Source organism: Gallus gallus, chromosome 13 (assembly GCF_016699485.2).
Source record: "Gallus gallus isolate bGalGal1 chromosome 13, bGalGal1.mat.broiler.GRCg7b, whole genome shotgun sequence".
NCBI classification, from domain to species: Eukaryota; Metazoa; Chordata; class Aves; order Galliformes; family Phasianidae; genus Gallus; species Gallus gallus.
The window spans coordinates 12,412,600-12,421,726 of record NC_052544.1 but is presented as its reverse complement, the minus strand read 5'-3'; positions in this window follow the sequence as shown (position 1 = coordinate 12,421,726).

Genomic DNA, 9,127 nt, shown 5'->3' with positions numbered 1-9,127 from the left:
TCCTCTTTGAGTTGGATTAATAATTGTCAACTGTAACATCTTTCCTTGGAAATTCTGATTTAATTTCTTGGGTACAAAAATTGGGGGTGGAATTTTCACATAGGCCTAGTGATGAAGGCCTTGTTGTTAGGAAACTTTTCTTACTGTGTGTATATTCCTCACTTTGATTTGAGTGAAAAAGCGGTCTTGAAAAGAATATGCATTTCTCCCATCCTCTTTCTTCCAGCTAAACTGTTCCCCCAGCACTCAGCTGCCTTCCCAGAACTGTGCTGTGTCTGACGTGGCAGGCTGCTCTAGCCCAGTGTTTGTCTGCCACATCTGTGAGATGCTGACTGATCCTCCTGGTGCTAGTTAACAGAGATATTAATCATGCTTGCTTTCCATCTCCTTTGACAGAAGGAGAAGGTCAGGAGGTGCACTGCTTTGCTCCTCTTGCTGTCAGGGGAGTGCAGGAGATGGGCTGGGGAGAGACATCACCTGCTGCGGAATGGGAGAGCTACCTGTGTGTGTGATGCTATTTAAGGAAACACAGATTAAGAGAGGGGAGGGAGAGGGAAAATCCCTCTATTAATGAACTCATTAGTGCTGGGAAAAGTAAAACCAAATTGCTCTTCAGAAAAGCACTATCTAGCTGGATTTATTATCCTCTGTAATTAGGGCCTAAACAGAATGGAGTGGTATAAGTAAGGGCTGAGAGAGGAAAATGTGGTCTATTCACAGCCTAATTACTCAGGTGGAGAAGTGACATTTGCACCAAGAGGAAATAATATGATGACCCTTTCATCTCACCTGCAGAGCCTGGGCTATCCTTGCATGCTCTCTGGAGATCAGTAACGCTGGGATGCTGGGGAGAGGAGGTAGAAGGGTTGAAGTAAGGTTGCCTGCATGCATTTGTACACTGACCCTCAGTTTGTGCCTGGGCCCACACTGGTGGGGTCCATATACGTCTACATTGAGTCATATGAGTCTGGCAGCAACATCAGCTCTGGGATCCCTTTATAGACTTGCAAAGGGCAGAGGTAGACTTCTCCACTGAAAAAGAGAGAGCCTAACATGGAAGTGCCGTGGAGCCTCAGCAGTGGGTGCAGTTGGGTATCACGTTGCTTTTCTCTGTTGGACTGAACCCACCACTTGCTGCTCTCTGGGCACTGTCCTGGTGCAGCACAGCAAGGGTAGGAGCAGAATTCCTATAGCAGGGAGCGTGTTTGAGCTGTTTGACCCACAGAGGAGTCCTGGCAGGGCTGCCAACGTGGCTGTCTTTTGTAGAAACTTGTAGGGAAGGAAGAAGAAATAGGTTCCCCAAGGAAAACTGCATTTAGTCGCGTGCCCAGGAGAGCCTGTGAAGCCTGCACTAGTTGCAAAAGCTTTTGTCTTTGCTTCTTCAACCGCAGCTGCCTGGAGGGTTTTCTTTGCAAAAGGCTTTTTGGTGTGTTTCTTTCAAGTGGCAGGAGCTGTGTGTTTGAGCTGCAGGTGGCCTGCTTGGAGACTGAGCAGTGTGTTTGTAAGGGCTGGGGAATTGAAAACACCCTGACAAGAGAGGAAAAATCAGAGGTGTTTAAGACTTACCTGTGTCAGGATGTGGCCCAAACTTCTGAACCACTGTGCATGTTTAAATTGCTTTCATTGAAAAAGTACAGTCCTCTCTGTGGAGGCTCACAGCTGGCTTTAAAAGTGACTTTTTAAAAATTTAAGTTATTGATCCGCTGTTTAATTGACTAAATTTAGTGTGAGTCTTCCCGAGCTTAGCAGTGTCTGTTTAAAATGTATTTAAAGCAAATGAGGTAATAAAAACCTGAAGTGGAACCATTCCTTTCCTCCTACCTCCTTTTCGGTATGTGGTTGCACTCTTCACCTTGCACATCCCACTCATGCTGTTCTGTGGAAGTTGCTGACCATCCCTGCATGTTCTGCAAGGAACAAAGCCTATCTCTTTGGCACCTGCAGTGAAGGATTGCATGGGGAGTTGAGACAGCCTACTGTGACCCTTTGTCTGCCCCTTTTTTGTCACTGAGACCAGATGTGCTTCTCCATGGAACCTCAGGCCAAACGTACGGAGATCTGAAAGCTTTGTAATTTCCCTCGTGTTGCTCAGTATTATGGATCTCTTATACCTCTGCCCATTTCCACTGTTCTGAGCACTGGGATGCTTAGGCATTTCTGTATATCAGAGACTCAGCGATATTGCAGATAGTGGGATGGAAAATGGGGCTTGGCCAGAGCCTGTGTTTGTGGTGTTCTGCATAGTAGCTGGGAATTTTGTTCTTACGTTTCCTTCTCTTTTTGGGCCCCCTTGACCAGGAGGCAGCTGCTGCCTCAGCTGCATAGGGCCTGCATGGTAGCAACTGGCCCTGATGGAGCAGTCAGGAAAGGGATAATTTCTGTCCAGATGTCACATCGATCTGCACAGAGGGGAAGGAATGCCTCTGTACAGCAAGATGAACCGAGTTCTCTCCCAACTCATTAAAGCTCAGTTTCCCATGAAATGCCAGACACCCGTATGCACTCATTCAGTCACTCATATTAGATGTCTGAGAAAGAGCAAAGTCCTCGTGCTGCTCTCCCTGGCACGATGACCTGATATGACACCCTTGCTAAGAGCCTCGTGGGCCTTTATGGATAACATAAATATCCATAAGGCTACTTAATTAGCTCAGTCTTCTGCTTGTGCAGCTCCCATCGCTGTCACAGCTGAATGCTTTCTGCAACATCTCACAGCAGCATCCAACACAGCCCCTACATAACCCACATCTTCCAGAGGAGCTCCAGAGGATCCCACACCCTGTGTGTAACAGAGCAGCTGGTACTGTCACAGCTAAAGCAGAACTTGGCAGAGATTGTCTTGTTTGCACTGTTTTTCCAGGGATGGGGAGGATGTTTTTGTTATAGGAGATATACTGTTTACTAGCTCACTTCTCTGGGAGTGAAACCTCAAACCTCTCCAACCAGCCTGGTATCCAAAGGATACTTTTGCTCTGTGTGAGGGATGCTCCTCATACAGATAAAGAAACCTCATAGTGACAGGTGTCAGCATCAACAGAGGTGCTGGTATGTAGCTGGGCTCTCAGCAGAGTTCATAAATCTTATTGCTTTTTCTAGTGAAGTCAGCTGAATTTTGCCAAACTCCCATGTTTGAAGGCATGTTTCCTTGAGGGTATGTTCATGGCATCTGAGCAACCAGACACCTTCTAGAGGATTTGAAACTCTGCCTGTGCCATGTTTTATTCCTCATCATACTGGATCTACAGCATTTGATTTCTCAAGCAAGAGTCTTAGCAAATGAGTTGAGATCTCCCATTCCATTCTCTTACTCTGTTGGATGCCTGTTCTTGGTAGGGTTTCAGGGTGCAGAATCCACCTCATGACTCGGAAACACCAAAGAAGACATGTAATCCTGTATATTGCTATCCTCCTTTCAATTATTTGCTGTATGTGTGAATTCTTTTGAGTCTCAGACCTGCACAGGGTGGGAACAGCTACTTCACCCTTCACTGTCCTAGTTGATAGTGTCAGTGCTGTGTACATTTCCCTATGGTGCTGTTTCTCTGGGTATGTCTGTGCCGCAGCATAGACAGCTTTAAATTAACTTGCCTGCATCTTTATAGCTGTCAGCTGTTTTGCAGCAGCTTGGCAGTGGTCTGATGCTGCCTTAACAGGTCTGCTGCATGCCAGCTTGGGCGTTTTGGTGCCTGAGTGGTTCTGCCCTCTGGCAGGCAATGGGACTGTAGCACAGACTCGTTTGATGCCAGAGCACAAGCCCTGTGGGAGGTACAGCTGTGCAGTGAAACTCTGCAGACATTATCCAAGTTCTCTTGGGTTCGCATGGCTTGTGAGGGGAGTGGTAGCAATGATGATATCTTATGTAGCATGAATCGGTATACGGGTGCTGTCAGTCTGCTGGGGTACTAGGCCATGCCTGAAACTGTCCCTTTGCTGTCCTTATATGGTTGACATTGACATTTGTCCAGCACCTTGAGCTGAAGTTGAGGCCTTCTCTTTTAGAGGCTGTTTTGTAGCTTAGAATAGTAAAAGCAAAGAAATGTTTTCTATCTGTACCTTTCAGCCATTTACCCCGAAGAAGAGTTTGTGGGATCTAGTCTTGCGTAGTGGTGGGTGGGTGCTTCCTTACCTTTGGAGATGTCTGTGCACAGGGAGCTGCTGGGTGGGTGGCTGGGCAGAGTGGATTCATAGCATCATAGATTTGTAGGATTGCTGGTGTGGATCTCACTTGGCACTTTGCAAGGCACTGACTGCAGGGCTGGCTGCAGCACCAGCACCAGTGTCCTGCTGCATGATCCCAGGAGCATTTACAGCTGCCTCCATCTTCTCCCTGTCATTTCTCCCCATCCTTGATTTACCACAAAACTCCTCCAGTTAATCAGTCTGCTCTCTGAAGTCATGTCTCTCTGCAGCTCTGAGCCATTTCCAGAGGTGTTCTGAAATCCACTGAGGATGAAGAGAGATGAGTTTCTTACTGATAAATAGGTATCTTTAACTCTGCAAATATCCCAATCCCTGGAGTGTGCCTGTACTGATAGAAGGATGGATTTTGTCATTCTAGTTCCTGTGCAATGCTTGAGAATTAACAGGAGAGCAATGCAGAAAGCCTCTTCTCTAGGAAAGCAGAGCATGACTCAGTGCTTTCTCATGTTTCCTTCTGGGAAAAGTGGGGCTAAGAGCAGATTTATACAAAAAGAAAGGAAGACAAAAAGAAGAAAAAATAGTACAACACAGTGCAATACAAACAAGTCTCAACTCCTCAGGTTATGTGATGGTTGCACAATCTAGGATGAAAGAAATGGGCTGCTGGCCTGTTGGCCTGCTGGCTGAATGTCTATCAGACAGCTGCAGGTTTTGATCATATATCTACTGGGCTACGCATCCAGAGGACATGAACAGTAGCTATGGGGCAGCTGGGAAGTGCAGATTTTGCAGCTTAAGGCAGAAACAAGAAGGTGTGGAGTGTCCTGGGGGTTTGCAGTGCTGATATGGCTGCCATGCAAAAGAATTATACAGACCAGATGAAAGGATAATGGTACGAAATGTATAGTGATGATGTAGAAGGGAAGAAGGTTGTTGAGTTCTGATGCATCTCGCCTGCTTTGGCTGCCAGAGATAGGACCCTGAATTAGAATCTTCTGGCAGATACTGTGAGACTGTTGTTATTTTCTAATCAAGCTCCTACAGCAGCAAATTGGAGACTGATAAACACAGATTCTCTTCAATCTTTGTTCCTGTGAGCCATTGCCTTGTACTTCTGTGGATTCTACAGCTACAGATAAGCGCTTTTTGTTGAGGGGGACACGTGTACCTAGTCAAAGTAAAACCAGAATGGATGTGTAGTATCAAACCATGGCAGCCTAAAGAATGAATTGAATTATTCCATTTTGTAGTGGTAAATCCTATTCTTTTTTGTCTGTAGATGTGCAAAATCATCACAATATGCCCTGAAACCAGACACAGACCCCCAGACGGTTTGCACGCTGTTCCCTTTGACCTGGTTTTCAGCTCTCCATTTTTCATGGTGTTTGAGGGGCCATATAAAACCCATGCTATCATTAGTGAGTCTAGACTGGAAAAAACCCAGACTGAATGATGTCTGAGCTATTACAAAGATGGAGAACAGAATTAAGCATTTTGATGGTTTCAGAAGCAATGCTAGCATGAAACTCTTCCTCCTTGTGCATTTGTGAGATCTTTGCTGTCTGTGAACAAAACAGCATTCCTGTACATTTGTGGGTGCTGTTAAACAGCACAGTGCATTTAGATGAGTCTCTGCTTTTATTCCTGTTTTTGAATGTTGTCGTTCTTCCACATATTTTTTTCTTGAACCTTTAATTCCAAGGTTTACTCGGTGCACATATGGTAAAAGCTCCTTTCCCACTTCATCACAGTGGAAACGCTCATTAATGGACTCATTAATAATCTCCAGCCGGACATTACCCAGGGAGGTCTGTGTGCTCTGAGTTAACATGTCTGTGGTTACCTCTGCCAAGTGGAGATCTATTATTTTCTCACCTCAGCCACAGAAATGACTCCCCTGACAGAGGCACTTTGCTATACCACAATACCCAGAGATTGCTGAATATTCATTATATCTGCTCCTGAAAATGCCTTGCCAGCATATGGTATTGGAGCCAAGATGCTTTATTACCTCTTGCCTTTTGCTTTCCTTGGAGAAAGTGTTGTGGCTTGTATCATCAGTTCAGTTAACTTTTTCATCTGAGCTCCTTTGCATTGTGCTTTGCTTTGAAAAGGGAAACAGAGGGAAAAACTCTGATTTAGCCCTGGTGCTTTGGTTCTATGAAAGTGAGATTTACAGCTCCGCAAGTCTGCTGGAAGATTGATTAAAGAAGACAAGCCTTTGAACTTTGTTTCAAACGAGCTGGTTGTAATAACTGTAATCTCCTGCTTTATATTTCCTGGTGTGAGGGAGGGAGGATCTCCATTTACCTTTCTGTCACAGGAAAAAATGAGGGATGTAGGTGGCCTGCATTCAAACAGCTGCAGCCACAGATCCTCTCTGTATCTTCAAATTACATCTTGACTGCTCTGTGTTGCTTATTGAGCCCTAGAACTGCCCACACCTCTTGGTGTGCTCCTACCCTGAGAAAGGGCAAGTGGCAAAACAGACCCCAGTGGTGCAGTAGGATCTTGGTCTATGAACTCCATGTTCCAGATGAAGTGAATTTTAATTCTGGGGTACTCCCCAGCCTTTCATATTTGCTGCAGATGCAATAGCGCAAGTGAGCAAACAATTTTAAAAGTATATGAAACTGTATACACAGTCAGCTTTCTTCTGTCCTTTCAGCTCCTAGAAATCAGAAATGAAGGCTTGGAGCTACCACTTGCATCCAAATGATTCCATTTAATGTATTGTCCATCATGAATTTGTCTAATTCATTTTCTACCCCATTTATTATAATTCTGCCCTCCTGAACCCCTGGTTTCTGGGAGCTGCATGGCATTTCTGTGCCACGTGAAGCATCTCTACAGTGAACTTCAGAAACCTGCTTTAGCATCACATGCTCTATGGATCATCGCTGGCATATCCTTGTGGCCAAATAGCTGAGTACTCTTATCGGCCTATGCAGATTTACAGAATTCCAGTTTCAACACAACCCCTTATAACTCACTGACATTGTAAGGGAAAAAGGTACTGAAACGTGGTTTTGATCATTACATATTTATTTGAGAATTTACCTTCAGGGCTATGGGAAATTACTTAAAAAATGCCTTTTATCTATGTTTCATCTATGTTCAATGTGTCCCTCTGGCAGAAAGGGCTCATGAGCAATATTTAAACATTCAACAAGGGAAGGAGCATGTCTGCCCTGTGTAGGATACCCATATGTTCTGGGCAGCTGGGCACCAGGTTTGGTGAGCAGGAACCATGAGGAAGTAGCAGCTGGCTGGTTTGGTTGCATTCTTCAGAAATGTGGATTTGGACACTGTTGTCTAGAAGAAGGAACTGAATCCCTTTTGTTTGCCAGCAGTCTAAGGCATGAAAGAAAACAATGTTATTACCTTCTTGTCTGATTTATGCAGTCATTAATGACTTGAATCACGGCTTGAATCACTAACAACCTGATGGCCTGTGTCACTCATTGTGTTAGTCCTTCTGTCCTTCATGTGTTTATAAACTTTAAAGATGAGCCCAAGGAATTTTATATTTACATCTGTTGAAATGCTGAGAAGTATTTAACTATGCAGTGGCAAAGGCTCCACTGCATTGATCAAAGTATATTTCATTGATTGCAGAATGAAACTTGACATGCTACTTTGTGTGGTTCTGCGGCTGATAATTCTGCTTCTCAAGAGGAATTTAGAGTGGGAATTGGGCAACAAATACAACTTATTTATTGGGTATTCTGCGGAGATCCCTTCATGCAAGATTTCAAATGCAAGCAATAGAGACAAGATGATGTAAATGGAAAACGGTTCCAGTGGTGGTAGCTGTGTAGAACTACTGTATTATACTAATTTAGTTTGAGGGTCTCTATTTAAACTCTTTTGGTAGTACCTTTGTGAGACACTAATTTGGAACAGTTATATTTTATCCTGCAGGTCCCAAAGTCAAACCTCTTCCACTGATGAAAGGAGTTGTGTCCCCCAGTTCTCAGCACAGCAGTAATCACTTTATAGTTGGAAACAAGACTGTGTGGAGTTTCTAAAACATATTTTCCCAACCCTACAAAAAGTGCCTAACAGGTTGTTTTTGTAATAGCTGCTCCAGCTAGAAGGAGGACAGAACAAATTGTGTGACTGGCCATAGGCATCCAAACTAACAGTTAAAGATCTGGATTTTCTAATTACTTATTCAGTGTTTGACTTCATTATATTTGGCCAGACTTTGCAGAATAGCAGGTTCATGTACTGTCTCTACCAACAATATTAATATTTCAACATTGCATATCTAAAATAGTCTTCCTGAGTTGTCCCAGTATTAGTTCTTTTCCTGGAGGTAAACACTGTTCCATAGCAGTGTGGTGCTGTGGGGTTGACTGTATTTTGGCTTGGTTCAGATTTAATCTCATGATGAAGGAAGGGGGTCTGTGCTTTTGCTTTTCAGCCATAGGTGCATTGCAATCACACCTTGGGTTGCAAGCAGGAGACTTGCCAGGTGGACAGTTCCTTCCCTCTCCAATTAAATCACCTTGATCCTGCTGGTTTTGGAACCTTTTCCACAGCAGGTTTATGGGTCCCATCAGCTCCTACAGCGGAGACTCAGGAAAGGCTGAAAGAGCAGCCCTGGATAGCCGTGCAACTCAGGATGGGGCTCCTATGTGAAGTGAGATGCAGGAGGATGGAGCAACATTGTGTGACAGTGGGAATGTGTTCTCCATTACTGGGCCAGAGAGAACACAGGAACAGGCAGGGCTGATAGCAGTGTGTGAGCCGTGCTGCCAGAAGGAAGGACTATGTCCGTGCTGCCTGGGGTCAAGTGATGGGAAATACAGCCACAGTTCAAGTTTCCCCTTCAGACACTTTCTAGCCATTGGAAATGGGTAGTTGTGTGACTCTTAAATTCCAGAATCCTTTAGAACTACCCTTTGGATCAAGATGTTCTTAGATTTTTTTTTCTTTCCTGAGAGAAAAATGTTCAACTTCTTGAGAAATAATGCCAACC